The sequence below is a fragment of the Podarcis raffonei genome, chromosome 3 (genome assembly GCF_027172205.1).
Source record: "Podarcis raffonei isolate rPodRaf1 chromosome 3, rPodRaf1.pri, whole genome shotgun sequence".
NCBI lineage: Eukaryota > Metazoa > Chordata > Lepidosauria > Squamata > Lacertidae > Podarcis > Podarcis raffonei.
In genome coordinates, this window is record NC_070604.1 from 84,480,639 (window position 1) to 84,498,195 (window position 17,557).

Sequence of the window (17,557 nt, forward strand, 5' to 3'; positions counted from 1 at the left end):
AGCTTAGTTCTGTTCCAGCTTACAAAATAAAGAGCTGCTTTGGAGAAATTGCTGTGTCATCTGCTATGTCAGCCCACAACTTAACACTCTCCATCCCTGTTTTAACTCTATAACCCCAGTCTCCTGATTGCAAATATGGCAGCCCTGCATAGGAAGGAATCCACCAAAACATACATTAGTTGATATACACCATGCATTCTTTGTCAAGTTCTGCATAACTTGAAAAGAAAGGAGGTTGTACAGTAGCAGTGTGTGGTGGTGAGTGTCACTGTTGACTTGATTGTAGGAGAGAGAGAAATAGAATTTATTGTTCCTGGCCTCCTTCCACTTTACTGTTCTTACCTATAAAACATCTATTGTGGCATTTCCTACTTCCTATGGGTCTAGATCATTATTTGATACACAGGGGAATTTCATCTAATAAAATATGAAATAGGAGCTGCCTCAAGGAAGAGAAGAAAGTAATGCCTACAGTCAATCTCAGGCCATTCCTAGCCTTTGACAGCTGTTTCCCTCATGTGAGAAAAGTCAAAAGCAAGTCAAAAAAAGATGTTGAAGTTTATACTTTTGGGCTCCCCTGACACTGAAAGATTGTTCTTAAAGAGATACAGGTAGTGAAATATCAACAAACAGCTCTCCACATGCAAGACGAAAATTTGTCCATTGACAAATAAGTTTCAGCTCCAGATGTAGTAAAAAGAGTTCCCTGCCCTGTGACTGGTGCCCACTCGGACTGTTAGGAGCCAACAGTACATGCAAACATAGCCAATGGCAGGCAGAGCTAACTATTTCCAGTTCCACCCCATCCTCCTAACAACTGCTGCCAGTCAGAGGCAATAATCCTTCGCAACAGGGACCAGTGGTTTGACAGGACAGGTGTTCTTGGTCAGTTAGAAGGCAGAACAGGGATTCAGCCTGTGGTGGGTGGTGTAATCCAGTGGTGGGTGGTGAAATCTTTCGTAGGGGAACAGTTAGGGCCAGAGGCATCAGCTTGTGAGGGCGATTGGTGGGGGGCTAGTACCGCGAGTGTGAGCATTGTGTCTCCCTCTCTAAGCCAGACAGAAACTTCATGGGCTTTGGGAAGGAGACACCTGGCTTTTGGCAGAATCCTGGAGTCCTCCTGGCTCTTTCCTCAAGCTGGGCATGCTTTTGGAAGAAGGTGGAAGGACTCTTGGAACTGTCAGATCATCGTGCTTCCCTCTCTAAGCCGAGCAAAAGCTTCCCAGGCTTTGGGAAGCAGGCACCAGGGGAACATTTAGATTTTATATATGCAAATAGTTTTAATTGCATCAATGTTTATTTTTTTTATAAATAATTTTTATTAATTTTCCAACACAAATATACAATTTTATCGAAATTTCTACAAATTTAGTTCTTTTTGGACTTCCTTCAGCATCTCTGGCAATCATCCATATTTACCTCTCAGTTACGCATTTCTCTGTTTTTATTGCCATTAAACTTCCCTCCCACTCCTGTTTCTTTTTAATAATATATCTCAACTTTCACAGTGCTTCTTGAAACCCCGCCAGTGTTGTTTGGACATCACATATTCTTTTCAGATATTCAACAAATTTCCCCCAGTCCTCAATAAACTTTTGGTCTCGAAGATATCTAATTTTTCCGGTTAGTCTATCCAGTTCTGAATAGTCTGTCAGCTTCAGTCTCCATTCTTCTATCGTCGGTATTTCCTCTTGTTTCCATTTCTGGGCCAGTAGAATTCTTGCTGCTGTGACTGCATATTGAAAAAGTTTACAGTCTTTTCTTCTTATTTCATTCCCTGTAATTCCTAAAAGAAAGGTCTCTGGTTTCTTTACAAATGTATATTTTAACATCTTTTTCATTTCATTATAGATCATCTCCCAGAAGCCCTTCACTTTCTTACACTCCCACCACATGTGATAAAACGTACCTCCTTTTTCTTTACATTTCCAACACTTATTACACGTCTTATACATTTTTGCTAACTTTACCGGTGTAATATACCATCTGTAAAACATTTTCATAACATTTTCTTTAAGTACCGTACAAGCAGTAAATCTTAATTTCTCTTTCCACAGTCTTTCCCAATCCTCAAACTGAATATTATAACCAAAATCTCTGGCCCATTGTATCATTACCGATTTAACTTCTTCATCTTTGGTATTCCATTCCAACAATATTTTATACATTTTTGACAAAATTTTACAATTATTATTTATCACATCTGTCTGGAACTTTGAATCTTGTTCTGCATAACCACTTTCTTTAATGTCTTTTTAAAACATTTCATTAACCTGAAAGTAATGCAACCAATCATATACATGTTCTTTGACTCTGGTTTCTCTTCAGATCATATAAATTGCATCAATGTTTAATTGTATTTTAATAATGATTTTTTTCTATATTTTTAGTGGTTCTTGGTTTTGTCTGTAAACTGCCTTGTAAAGTGGTACCGGAGGTCCGTTCTTAACCTGAAGCACCACTTTAGCTAATGGGGCCTCCCGCTGCCACTGTGCCACCGCCACACAATTTCTGTTCTCATCCTGAAGCAAAGTTCTTAACCCGAGGTAATATTTCTGGGTTAGCGGAGTCTGTAACCTGAAGCGTATGTAACCTGAGGTACCACTGTATCAGGGAAAAGGTGGGGTATAAATTAACAACAACAACAACAACAACAACAGTGCTATTTTTCTAGAAAAGGAGATGTCAGAATAATGGCAATGGCACCCACCTGAGAGGTGCCAGAACTGAGTTCCAGTGAGTTCCAGCTGAAAAAAGCCCTGAATAATAATAATAATAATAATGACTAAGGATACAGCACTTTCATCTATCTCTTCATAAATATTGAGTAAGCAAGGTTGTACAATTGATGGCACAAACCCTGTGTGCAGGTTTGCGAGTTACACAGAATTCTTCATCAGTCAGAACAGAAATAATCCTAGCAATAATCAGATTGCGAAAACCAATTCTAGATTTGTTTTGTCTCTTGTCTATTTCATGGCACAAACATTCTGCTAAAAGCACTCATTTGTCAGAAAGCATTTTCTAATCCAGAAGCTCAACACATTAACACCATACAAAGATACACTATATTCAGTCTGGCAAACTTTACCAGACAAGTTGGAATGCAATCTGGAAACATTTACTGGATTTTCAAATGCAAATGCCAACCACTGTATTTCATTCAGTAGGGGAAGACTTTAAACCTACTATGTTTGTAAAATGTGCATGTCATAATGTACACGGAAACAAATTAAGATCCTTGCAATAAAATAAGCTGCAGTTAGTATTGGGCTCCTTTGGGAGGGAGGGTGGGATATAAATTTAACAAATAATATTTGTGAGGGGAAAGAGCAGTTATTAAAGCGATTTGGGATTCGAGTCATTGTCTTTTTAAAAAAAAATCAAAGAGAAGTAAAGATGATGGTGCTTTTGCTGCTTTATTTATATTAAAATTTTCTATCCAAGCTGATATTGGCATCAGTCCCAATGCTCATGGAGCTCAGATGCTGCAAGTTATGCAGGTCCAGTGAACCATGGTGCAACCCGTGTCAGGTTTGTTTCTTGTGAATGAAGTCTTGTCCATTAGCACAGGTGAGGAACTTCCCTACCAAGCTGCCCTCAACCAGCCCTCACCTGCCTGCCTCCTTACTTACACCCAGTTCAGGCCATAGAACTAGCTGTCAGTTTACTGCTCTTTAGTCTCAGTCTTGCCTTTGTAGAACTCAGCAGGGAGAAAGAAGTGGACAAAGTCAGAATTAGTTGGCTCCATTTTTCATTGGCTCTGTTTCCACCTACTGTTGACCTTCCTGCCTTTTGTTCTACCAGTCTGAATGGGCACCAGCCTCCACCACTGAGTGAATCTTGAATGGATCGCCAGAGTGAGCCCATAGTGGTGTACCCAGAAAACTGGTTTACCACTAGAGAACCAGATTCTAGTGTGACAACAGCAATAGTCCCCAAAATAAGTGGCTGGGCTTGAATGAACTGGCCCTCACTTTATTCCTTGGCTTTGGTACAACACTTGGCTTTGGTACAACACTTGGAGGCTAATCATCATCATCATCATCATCATCATCATCATCTCCTATTTAACATTTATATAACACTTTGTGTTTTGTATACATTCTTATCGCAACTTTGTAAGGTAGATCAGGATTCTTATCCCTGTATTGCAGATGGCAACATCAAGAGAGGTAGCTGTGTTAGTCTGCAGCAGCATGAGTGACAGAGAGGCCTGACGCACTGTAAAGACTCACACATTTATTATTGTGGCCTAAGTGGACTGGAATACCCTTCATCATCAGATGTACCCTCATCCTGCTCCGCTCCAGTCAATATGAAAAATGATGCCAGGGGTAACTCTTCATAACTCATTATCAATTGCTTACTTTTATTGTAGCCATAAAGAATTACAGGGGCCCTCTGTCTAGGGTGACACCCATGAATTACAGTGTTTTAAACCAAGCTGTGCAGTAACTTATTTGAATAATAATGGTAGTCTCCTTTATACAACAGATATGTAGAGATTTTTGGTCCTGTGCTGACAAACAGATGTGGATTGAGTCCTAGTGCATTTTACTCAGATTAAACCCATTGTAATTATGGGCCTAATTTAGTCATGGCCATTAATTTCAGTGGGTCTTCTTTGAGTTTGACTAACATTGGGTACAATCCTATGTTGTTTATCTCCCTTCCCTATGTTGCCCCGGTATGTGACTTGCTGCCACTTTTATAGTGCATCTTTTCTTGCTCATATAGCTGAAGACCTTGAACCCCGGTCGGCAACTAGCTTTATGGGAGGCCCATTTTGAAGAAGAGCTAGCAGGTGGTCTGTCATCTTCCAAAGTGGGCTGCCATTCCCACTATAGTTTCTTGTCTCTGGTTTATCAACTGGGGGAACAGCTAACACACTTCAGGGGGGTCAAATGTGGCCCTACATCCTCCAATTGTTTGCTTGTTTACTAAATTTATACACCACTCTTCATTCAAAGATCACAGGGTGGTGTACAGTATAAAAGCACAAAATACATGGTATAACACCAACAATACTAACCCTGCCTCCTTTGCCTATAGTGTTTTTTATTAACAGTCCTGAACAGCTCAGAATCTTACCTTTTAGAGCAGGGCCAACTTCAGCTCTGTAAGATCTACTGCTGTATGTATGTGTCTTTGTGTGTGCTTTACTATAGCCTTGAGACCTGCCGATTGGAGCATGGTGTAAAAGACTTATTTAAGAATTCTGAGCCCACTTTAAATGCCTGGCAGAATAGGTCTTCGGCTCATGCCAAAAGATACTTAGCATTGGCCAAACTTTGGGCAGAGGAGGGAGAAAGGTATTCTACAACCAAGTGCCATGAAAGCACTCTGGCAGGTTGTAGATCCTATGAACTCATTAAGGGATGGCATTACCAAGAAGGCCAAGACTAGACTGAAATTCATTTTTTCATAGACAGTGTGGTTGGAACGGTACAAAATATACAAAAGGAGCATGCTCCCTGTTCAGTCTAAATAAGAGAGCAGCCCAGAACGGCATACTCACAGGGTATGTCTATACTGGTGCCTACAGAAGCCCGAGCCATGACAAATCTGTTAGAACATAGTCCATTGACTTACTTAAGTTCTATTGATGTCAAGGGTAGAAAACAGTTCTGTTCATTGGTTTCAATTGTATATTTAACCATGTGATTAAAGCTATAATCCTATGCACACTTACTTAGGAGCAAGTCCCGATGAATTTAATGTGATTAATTTCAGAGTAAACATTCATACACTGGTGTTGCATATTGCTTTCAAGGAAATCAGTGGGATGAGAGGTGCTTAACTTCAGTTGTATTGTGCCTCGTCACACATTGTGTCATTTTTGAGGTAAATGAGCACCTTATATTTTCTGTGTTATCTTAATCTGGGAGACTGTGGAGCGCATGTAATGCTGGAGTGGGGGAGAGAATCAGGAAGCTGATGAAGGAAAGAGCATTGAGAATAAAACATTCCTTCTCTACATGTCTTTCCCTAGGCAAAGATGTGTCACATGTTTTGAATGTACTTGTGAATTCTGTCTTGCCTGCTAAGGGACAAAAGCAGAAATCTGTACTCAGCATGCTAGCATCCTCTTGTTATTGGATATGGGGGTTAGATATTATTTCTCGGTTTCTAGTCTTTCATTATAATCTACATTCGCATCATGGAAAGAGGTCTGAGAACTTGTGGGTGAGAAAATGGAGTCAGTAAACCCTTGTTTCAAGGCTTTTGAAGTCTGTAGGATTATATGACTATCTTCGTTCATTTCAGTGGTTGGTGAAACAGATTTTTCAGAGGCTGAAAAAATCTTCCTGCTTTTCTGATCTCTGATTAGAATGGATTGTGCAGATATTTATTTACTTCATGTTTCCATTCCCAGTTCACCATCAGACCCCAAAATATGTCTGAAATGTGAGGTCTCTGATAGCAGACTAGGCTCTACTTATTCGACACTGAATTTGCTCTTGGAAACAGCAGTTTGAAGGGTACTGAGTGATCATAAAGAACGCCACCATGCTGCACATTCCATGCCTACGCAGGAACTGCAGAATTACATTCTCTTAAGTATTGTCCAGACGTTGGAATCTGTTAATGTCTGCAGATTGCACTATTTGCTTCCAACCTTTAAAAAGTTATGTTACAATGTAGGCATTGCTTGTTATTATAATTGATCTAGCCCTTAATAGGTTGTTTACAGTATCTCTAATGCATCTTCATAACAATCCTTTAAAATACCAGCAGGTGGATGGTGTAATGGCTTAGGTAGTCACTGCCTGCTGAAGCTAAGTAGGGTCGAGCCTGGTTAAACAATCCTTTAAAGCAGCTTATTAATATTCTCTCTAACAGAAAGAGAACCCAGGCACTGCGAGTACCATTTGCCCTATAAACACCAGAGTGTTTATAGCTATGGCTGCTATAGCACTTCATCCGTAATCATTGTATGACTAAGCTGTTCATATTTTAGTTCATAGCTATTAAAAACTTCTGCTAGGATGCTTCCATATTTAGAATCTTCGACACTGCTGAAACATTGCTTTTCCGGACTTAACTGGAAGCAGAATCAACACAGCAGTTAATATAGTGTCCTGTTGTCCAGCAATGTTCATCCCCATGGCTGAGATTATTTTTACAATGTTTACACGTTATAATGGTTACGCAGTCTGCAAAGCCCTCTCTAACTTTAAATAGAACTGATGTCGCAGCCATTTTACCTCTAATTGCTTCCTGTTTGGTGTGGTCACAGTGTTACTGATGTATTGCCCTTTGAATAGTTAGTTCCTGTTCCCTTCAGGCTCCCATACAGATCACCCTTCTGTAGAAAGTGAAGAAATCCTACACCCAGAACCCATATGTGTACATACAGTGCTCCAGCACCATGTCACTGACACAGTCAGCTTTGAACTTACTTGCATACTGTAGAATGTATTCTCCCTTTCATATTCTGGTTGAGGATGAATGCTAGTACAGAATTTAGAAGTCTACCTGAATTGAGTTTTTTGTCTGTTTTAAAGGAAAAGCAAATTCCCTATCTCCATGAGAAAAGAATAGAGTCACACATAGTCTGAAGTTCTGGATTTATTTTATTTTTTAAAAGATATTTATTAGAGTTTTCAATATTAATACAAAAAGAAAAAATCAAAAAGAAAAAAAGAGAAAAGAAATAATAAAAATACAAGAATAAAAAATGATTAAAAACACACATAGTTTCCAATACTTATTTTCATTAACATATTTCCCCGACCTCCTCTTACCTCCCTTTTTTGTATTCCAATTCCAATTATTAGTTCAGCAAATCCTTATCAATAAATTTTAACCTATTTCTAAACCCTTTCCCCCCGGAATTCTCTGTCCGACATCATTCTAACATTCATTAATTTTGCAATATTTCTGTAAATAGTCCTTAAATTTCCTCCAATCTTCTTCCGCCGACTCTTCTCCCTGATCACGGATTCTGTCAGTCATTTCTGCCAGTCCCATATAGTCAATCATCTTCATCTGCCATTCTTCCAGAGAGGGTAGTTCCTGTGTCTTCCAGTACTTTGCTATAAGTATCCTTGCTGCTGTTGTAGCATACATAAAGAAAGTTCTATCCTTCTTTAACACCGATTGGCCGACCATACCCAGGAGAAAGACCTCTGGTTTCTTCAGGAAGGTATATTTAAATACCTTTTTCATTTCATTATAAATCATTTCCCAGAAAACTTTAATCCTTGGGCACGTCCATCAAAGGTGAAAGAATGTACCTTCATTCTCTTTACATTTCCAACATTTATTATCGGGCAAGTGATAAATTTTTGCAAGCTTGACTGGGGTCATGTACCACCTGTATATCATTTTCATAATATTCTCTCTTAAGGCATTACATGCCGTAAATTTCATACCTGTGGTCCACAACTGTTCCCAGTCAGCAAACATAATGTTATGTCCAACATCTTGTGCCCATTTAATCATAGCAGATTTCACCGTCTCATCCTGAGTATTCCATTTCAACAGCAAGTTATACATCTTTGACAAAATCTTAGTTTTGGGTTCTAACAGTTCTGTTTCTAATTTTGATTTTTCCACCTGGAAGCCAATTTTCTTGTCCAAATTATATGCCTCCATTATCTGATAATAATGAAGCCAATCTCGCACTTTGTTTTTCAGTTTCTCAAAACTCTGCAGTTTCAATCTATCTCCCTCTTGTTCCAAAATTTCCCAATATTTTGGCCATTTGGCCTCCATATTGAGCTTTTTCTGAGCTTTTGCTTCCATTGGTAACAACCACCTTGGGGTTTTATTTTCCAATAAATCTTTATATCTTATCCAAACATTAAACAATGGTTTCCTGACAATATGGTTTTTAAATGCTTTATGTGCTTTAACCTTGTCATACCACAAATATGCATGCCACCCAAAAACATTGTTAAAGCCTTCTAAATCCAAAATGTCTGTATTCTCAAGAAGCAGCCAATCTTTCAACCAGCAGAATGCTGCTGATTCATAGTAAAGTTTAAAGTCTGGCAGGGCAAATCCACCCCTTTCCTTTACATCTGTTAATATCTTAAATTTTATTCTGGGCTTCTTGCCCTGCCAGACGAATCTAGAAATATCTTTCTGCCACTTCTTGAAACAGTCCATCTTGTCCACAATTTGCAATGTTTGAAACAAAAACAACATTCTGGGCAATACATTCATCTTTATAACTGCAATTCGACCCAACAAGGAAAGCTTCAAATTTGACCAGATTTCTGAATCTTTTTTCACTTCCATCCAACATTTCTCATAATTATCTTTAAATAAGTTCCCATTTTTGGCTGTCATATTTATCCCCAGGTATTTCACTTTCTTAACCACAGTCAAACCTGTTTCATTCTGAAACCTCTCTCTTTCAAACGATGTTAAGTTTTTCTCTAAGACCTTGGTTTTTAACTTGTTCAGTTTAAATCCTGCTCTCAATTTGTACTGTTTGACTCCGACCTGTATACCTTTAACCAACCGGTCCCTTCTAATCATATTCAGCAGGACCTCCAGGACCGATATAAAAAGCAATGGGGAAATTGGGCACCCCTGTCATGTCCCTTTTTCTATCTTAAATTCTTCCGTAACCACATTATTTACAATTAATTTAGCCTTTTGTTCAGAGTATATTACACCTATACCATTTTCAAAACCTTGGCCTACCCCCATACCCTGTAGGTTCTTTTTCATAAAACTCCAAGAGATATTGTCAAAAGCTTTCTCCGCATCCACAAATATCAGAACTGCTTTAGTGTTTATATTCACTTCTAACTTCTCCAAAATGTCAATTATGTTCCTCAAATTGTCAGATAAGTGTCTTCCCGGGAGAAAGCCCGCTTGGTCCTTATGAATCTCTTCCAACAATACTTTTTTCAATCTCTTAGCCAAAATGTCAGCAAAAATTTTGTAATCCACATTTAATAAGGATATGGGATGGTAGTTCTTAAGTTGAGTCTTTTCACTCTCTGTTTTCGGTATAAGTGTAATATAAGCCTCTTTCCACGACTCTGGTGCCCTTTTCCCTTCCAAAATTTCATTACAGACTTCCTTCAAGGGTTGTAATAACCAGTCCTTCAAAGATCTATAATATCTGGAAGTCAGCCCATCCGGTCCTGGAGACTTGCCTAGTTGCATATTTTGTATGGCACCTTCTACTTCCTGATCAGATATTTTACAATTCAACATTAGTTTACTTTCTTGGGATATTCTTTGTAATCCATTTGTCTTCAAAAATTGGTCTATGTCCATTTCTTTCTGTGGCCCTTGTGAATATAATTGTTTAAAGTACTTCTGGAAACAATTTCTAATCTCAATTGGATTATGTATATTCTTTCCTTCCACTTCTAAATTTGTGGTGGTATTTTGTTTTTGTCTTTTTTTCAATTGCCAAGCCAGTAATTTCCCACATTTATTCGCTGATTCAAATGTCTTTTGTCTCATTTGTTTAATTTTCCATTCTATTTCCTGATTCATCAATTCCATATATTGTACCTGATATAATTTTATTTCTCTCAGGATCTCCTGCGACTTTGGCTTTACTCTCAATTTTTTCTCTCCTTCTTTTATTTTCTCCAAAATTTTGTCTTTTTTCTCATTTTGACCTCTCTTCTTTATTGCATTCTGTTGTATCAAAAACCCTCTCATCACAGCTTTGGTCCTGGTTTTAAATGTAGTTCTGGTTTTAAATGTAGAACTCAGACATGATTTTCTAGGGATGCAGAGTAGTGTTGCTTCGACATCTGGCCCAATGGTTGGGAGCCCTCTATACCTAGCACTAGATATAAGAGTGGCAACCAGTTCAATTTACTACCAGAAATGTCAGGAAGGACTGCTTGGGGACTGATGCCCCTTGCTTAATGCTGCTACTAATTTGTCTGCAGTCCTCTGCCCATACCTCCCTCCTTCTTCAAGTGCCTTATTCCACTCCCCCATGGCAAAAAGTTCCACATTCTTTAAAAACCAGAGCAGAATAAATTATGTAAAATATGATAAGCTTGGAAGCGGCCTGTTTCATTCCTTCAAGAGTTGGGGGGGGGTTGGTTGGTTTTTTGTTTTTAATTAAAGAGCACTGAATACCAGACAGACATCTTGAGCTATGAGAAAAGCACATGTCTGGTTATAAAAGTTGGACAGAGAGAGCTACCTCCCACTTCTAGATGGGGACAGCAATCTGATATTCATACTATGTTGGGATCAGAAATATGCCACTGCTACGCCGACTGGCAGAATAGCCACCATATCCAATGCATACCCAGCCCAGGAGAGAAGGAGAAAGATACACAACTGGAAAATAATAATAAAAAAGCATCCTTGGAAAGAGGGCCAGCCCTACCATTTGGTAGGTGGCTGCCTCGGGCGGCAAGTGATGGAGTGGTGAGAGGACAGTGGTGGCAACCTCACCATCTGCTTCTTCTGAGTTCTCCTGGCTGTTTCCATGTATTGCTGGACAGAGCTGTGTGTGCTACAGCTACTGCATCACCTAAGCTAACTGACTGCCCTCAGGGATGGTGGAAGATACCAGACCAGTTGACTTCTGTATGTAAAAATGGGGTTGGTACCATGTTGTCCTTTGCCTCCTGCAGCAAACTATCTAGGGCCAACCATGCCCTGGAAACTGCCAGTGCCCACCAAGCAGGGACATGTCCCCCACAAATGAGGGAGCCAATGAACTCAAGATGACAGGGACATACACACCCAGCACATATCCACAGCACACATCCACAGAAACAACACATGCAGAAATGCTGCCCTGGCTCCATCCATCCCAGTAGCACAACCAGCAATGAGCCTGCTGTGGCTAGTCCTTGTTGTTGTTGTTGTTTAGTCGTTCAGTCGTGTCCGACTCTTCATGACCCCATGGACCAGAGCACGCCAGGCACTCCTGTCTTCCACTGCCTCCCGCAGTTTGGTCAGACTCATGCTGGTAGCTTCGAGAACACTGTCCAACCATCTCATCCTCTGTCGTCCCCTTCTCCTTGTGCCCTCCATCTTTCCCAACACCAGGGTCTTTTCCAGGGAGTCTTCTCTTCTCATGAGGTGGCCAAAGTATTGGAGCCTCAGCTTCAGGATCTGTCCTTCCAGTGAGCACTCAGGGCTGATTTCCTTCAGAATTGATAGGTTTGATCTTCTTGCAGTCCATGGGACTCTCAAAAGTCTCCTCCAGCACCATAATTAAAAAGCATCAATTCTTCGGCGATCAGCCTTCTTTATGGTCCAGCTCTCACTTCCATACATCACTACTGGGAAAACCATGGCTTTAACTATACGGACCTTTGTTGGCAAGGTGATATCTCAGCTTTTTAAGATGCTGTCTAGGTTTGCCATCGCCTTTCTCCCAAGGAGCAGGCGTCTTTTAATTTCGTGACTGCTGTCATCATCTGCAGCGATCATGGAGCCCAAGAAAGTAAAATCTCTCACTGCCTCCATTTCTTCCCCTTCTATTTGCCAGGCTAGTCCTTACATATGCCTTATAGGTAGGAGTTAGAATTCCTATTTTTCAAGAACTTTTTCAGAGCTCAAGGCACAAAGAAGAGGAGAGAGCGCTCATGCAATGCTGCACCTACAGAGCTCCCTGAGCAGGGGACCAGCAGGAAGCACACACAGCTCTCCTGGGAGAAGGGTTCAAGATCTACCCAGGGAGGAAACAGTTTTGCCTAGCAGCCCAGGGCAGGGACAGACCCAAACTGGAAATGTCTCCCTGAATAAGCCATGGGGCTAGGAAGCAGGAGGGTGTGTTTTGCCTCAAGTGGCAAACGGGATGCATAGGCCCTGAATAAGAGTGAAACACCAATGGCAGTTTGGAATTACTGTGGCCTATTCAGATGGAGTGGAGGGAAAATGAAGAAGGAAAAGTTGAAAGATGAATACACTACAGAAACCATAATCTCAGGGTTCCTCCCTTCCCCTTTTATTGGCAAATTGTGGAACAGTCTGGACTTGGCTGAAGAGTTGTTGCTGCAGAGAGAAGTCATTATGAGTTTAATAAGAATTCTTCAAATGTTTCAAACCCCAGTGTTAATCTAGCACATCAAGGCTGAAAACTGCATAGCTCGAAGCTGAACATGGAATCCCAGTAAGCAATTCCAGTCCTCTGAGAGCAGCTGGATCAACACATTAGCAATGAATCATCAATTCTGCTGCTGATTTTCTCCCTTATTAATGAAAACATCCATGTCTTTCCAAGTTTATATAATCTAGGGTCACGTGGTTACTGCTGCAAAACAAAAAAACTCTTCTAAGACCTCATTAGAGGAAGATAAATGTATGAATAGACTATTTTTGTCCATTTCATTCCTTGGTCAGCAGCTGCTTTTGCTGGAAGGCCACTTTGGCTGGGGTGGTGGCAGGCTAGGTCTCCAACTCCCTTTCTCCCAAAGATCCTCCTACCAAGTTCTAGCGCTCCAATGTTCACCTCTCCACCCAATTTTTCATCTCTTGGTTGGCAACAGGGGGTGGGGACTGCATTTTGCCCATGGGCCTCCAGCTGCTAACCACTATACAGCAATGCTTGTTCATGCTGATCACGCTCCAGAGTACAGTAGTTGGAGTCATTATTATGAGTTAGAAACACAGTATGAAATCTGTGTTTCTTTCAGTATTCATCTGAAAATTCATAAGCACTTAATGTTGGGTTTATGCCCATTTAGTACCTCCAGCAATGAGAATCAGGGGATGTTAAAGCACAGCTGTTATGCAGAGTTGGGCTGCAAATGCTCCAATGCTGTGGGAGTTCCTTCTCCCTTGGTACTATGTAGACACCAGACTTGGTAGCTGGTAATAGATGAGGAAGGACTATTGGCGAAGGGTCATATAGCTCAGTGGTAGAGCATCTGCTTTGGATGCAGAAAATCCCAGGTTTAATTTCCTCATCTCTAGGTAGGGCCGGGTATGTCTTCAGTTTGGAGCTGCTGTCCAGTAGATGATGCTGGATAGATGGACCAATGGTCTGAGGAAACTTCCACTATTCCTAAGCTTGGCTGAAGTCGTTGCAAGAGAAGCCTATTAATGGTATTTTCCTAATTATAGCTGCTTCTCAAAGGTCGACTGAATCATGACATTTACTAGAATGAATAATAAACAGCTTTAGGGTCTTCCCAATCTCATATCTAAGGGATAACTGCTGGGGGAAATACGTTGGCTTAAATACACACACACACACACACACACACACACACACACACGAAAACAACAACAGCCGGGGCTCTTAACTGTTAGAGAAGCAAGGTGCATAGTGTCCAAATAAAATGTAATTTTTAAACAGTTATAAAATAATTTTACAATTATATGATGGGGTGGGGGAAACAGCTCTATGTTTCAATGACTACAATAAAAATGAATATGACACACATGACATACATGTACAATACACAGCTCTGCAAGAGAACTTTTAGGACTCTGAAAAGCTATTGGTAGATAACAATGGAATGAGCTCTCAAACCTGCTACCTTGAAATTATGGTCTCTTGGAGACCTGGTAGTAAGCATGTGGCATTAGGAAAGTACTGCATTGTTCATGTAACACATAACCTGCCCAGGTAATACAATGTAGGACGCTAAGGCCCTACTATTGTGTATGTGTCATTCCTCCTCCTGGCACTGATAATAGCATCATAAGGCATTTCAGATTGTCTGTTCTACTGGAGTCTGGAGCACGAACCTGTCAGCAAAATTTATTGGAAACTCCACCACATGGAACTCATGGAATTTCCTGTTCCTCTTATGAGTTTTGCTCTCCCGGATTTAAAAACATTGTACTTAAGGTAAAATGGCTTTAGTCAACATAAGTGCTACAGGTAAATTCTACTTCCACACACTCTGGAAAAAAATACAGCCTCTTTCAACAATGTAACAGATATAAAAATAAAAAGGCCAAGCAATGCACTTTTAGATGCTGACTCAGTAATTTACTAGCCATTATGGAACATCAAAGAAAAGTTAAATCATAAGTGTTGGTGGCAACAGATAAAGGAGCCCCAGTCTGATTGAGAAGGAGAAACCAGACTGGGGAGATGCAGAAAGGTCTACCTTGGCATTCCTCAGAATCTAATCAACAATGGTGGAGAAGTTGCCCTGAAAGACAACTTGCCCACCATCCTATCCACAGCTGCAGGAAAGTCTGAATGTGTTCAAGAGTACACATGCTCATTTTACTACAGCTAGAGGCCACAGAGCAGACTGATGTCCTTTAAAACCGGAACGTACAACTGAGAACACACAACCCCCCACAAAAAAACCCCAGACATGTAGGGATTCTCAGTAGACAATTCAGTGTGGAAAGTTTGCACTCAAAGCAAAGCACTTGAAAAGCACTTCTCTGTGCACAGGACCTATTTCCAACTTTAAATGTGTGGTATGACTTAGGCTGCATCAAGAAAAGCATAGTGTCCAGATCTCAATAAGTCATAGTTCCACTGTATTCTGAGCTGGTCAGGCTGCATTTGGAGCAATGTGTCCAGCACTAGGTGCTACATTTTAAGGAGGACATTGGCATACTGGAGAATGTCCAGAGGATGGTAACCAGGATATGGAAACCAAATCATATGAAGAGTGGCTGAAAGATATGTTTAGCCTAGGGAGAACAGAAGATTAAGCAGAGAAGTGATAGTTGGCTTGAAATATCTAAGTGGCTGTCACACAGAAGATGGAGCAGACTTGTTCTCTGTTCCTTCAGAGGACAGAACTAAAACTAATAGGCTATATCCACTGTTAGTCATACTTAAAGTAGACCCACTGAAAATAATGGACATAGCTAATTTAGAGTCTGCTTTGAGTTGAACTTGGATAAAACCTTATGAGTGAAAGTTGCAGGGAAGCATACTTTGGCTAAGCATAGAAGAAACTTCCTAATGGCATGAGTTGTTCAATAGTAGAGCAAGCTGCTTCAGGAAATGTTAGGCCCTCCTTTGCTGGAGGTTTTTAAAAAGAATTGGGACAACCATTTGTCAGGGATCCTGCATTGACCTCCAAGATCTCTTTCAGCTCTACAATTTGATGAACCCAGTCAATTTGAAACTAAAAGGACGCATTCTGTGGCCATTCCTACAAGTATGTCTCTGCAAATGGAATTGCAAGTGTATTAAAGGATTGCCCTTTATCCAAAACAATTCAGAAACAGAAAGGTAGTTCTGCAAAGCACAATGGTTCTAGAGCAAGGCCTGAAGGCACAGGATTCAGCAGCCTTGCTATATCTGGTTAGTGTTTGAATGGAGGCCATGTGGGAACCTTATGTAGGCCACTTTCCATTCTCTCATGGAGACACAGATACAAATGAAATGAATAAATAAATCATGGATGTCCTAGATTTCAGAACACCTCTGCTTTGTGACCCTTTTCTGAACACACATCACATTTCTGGAGTGTTCCTTTGACAATGTGAACATGCAACGATTATGACCAATAGCAACACTGTCTTACCTATTACTGTATTAGGAACGTGCGAATGACTATGTGACTTGTAAGCATGAAACTTGTCTAACCTTCACCTCGCTCTTTAGATTATGCACAGAGAGGAATAAAAGTTCCAATGCTTTCTGAAATAAAAGGTACAAGAGGTGCTAGATTAGAAAAAAAACAATGTTTAAAAAACCCAGAATCCCAATATCAGGGGATAGTGGAAGGTACCGTACTTCTTTAACCATGTATTTGGTGGTATTTTACAGCTCAGCAGTCCAAATTCACATAAAGTGATTATTCCTGACCAATGTAGATATATTACTGGATGCCATGAATCACTGTTTACTGGACATTCTTATGAAATATGATACATTTCTGACTCATTTTTAATTCCCTCGCCAGTATAAGTCATAAAGTAATATGAAACTATAGGCTACAGGTATCCCAAATTGAGTTCAGGGAGGACTATTTTCTGTTTTTAGGGACAATAATGAATTCTTTATTTTACCTCCCCCCCTCATGCACAGGCTCCTGTGAGAATGCTATTTACCGTATTTTTCGCTCTATAGGATGCACTTTTCTCCCTCCAAAAATTAAGGGGAAATTTGTGTGCATCCTATGGAGCGAATGCAGGCTCCTTGGCTTCAGCGATAGCAACGCGAAGCATCCAAAGCGCAGAGGGAGTGCTCCCTCCACGCTCCAGAGGCTTTGCGTTGCTTTCGCTGAAGCCTGGAGAGCGAGAGGAGTGCACACCGACCCCTCTCGCTCTCCAGGCTTCAGGGATAGCCGCCTGAAGCCTTCGGAGCGCAGTGCGAGTTCCCGCTGCGCTCCACAGGCTTCAGGTTCCTTTCGCTGAAGCCAGGAGAGCAAGACTCTCCTGGCTTCAGCAGAGAGGGAGAGCTGCACAGCGCCCCTTCAGCCAAGCGGGAGAGGAAATGGAAGGGGCTCCATTTCTCCTGCTGCTTCGCTGAAGGGGTGCTGAGCACAGAGGGGGAGAATTTTTTTTTCTTGTTCTCCCACTCTAAAACAGGGTGCGTCCTATGGCCCGGTGCGTCCAATAGAGTGAAAAATACGGCAGTTCTCTTCATAAATTACCCTTCAAGTATTCAACTGAGTTTAGTGAATGTGCAGAGGGGTAATCAAGTGGGTCTGTCCTACCTGACTTC

At 40.7% G+C, this 17,557-nt stretch overlaps 1 protein-coding gene across 1 annotated transcript in view; it reads left to right on the forward strand.

Moving 5' to 3' along the window:
- The first annotated feature begins 4,179 nt into the window (after window positions 1-4,179).
- Window positions 4,180-17,557, forward strand: part of CDC42EP3 (CDC42 effector protein 3) — a 64,947-nt gene continuing 51,569 nt past the window's right edge. The window contains exon 1 of the mRNA XM_053382825.1: window positions 4,180-4,337. The gene's annotated coding sequence lies outside the window, so the exon portion shown is untranslated. The remainder of the gene's footprint in view (window positions 4,338-17,557) is intronic.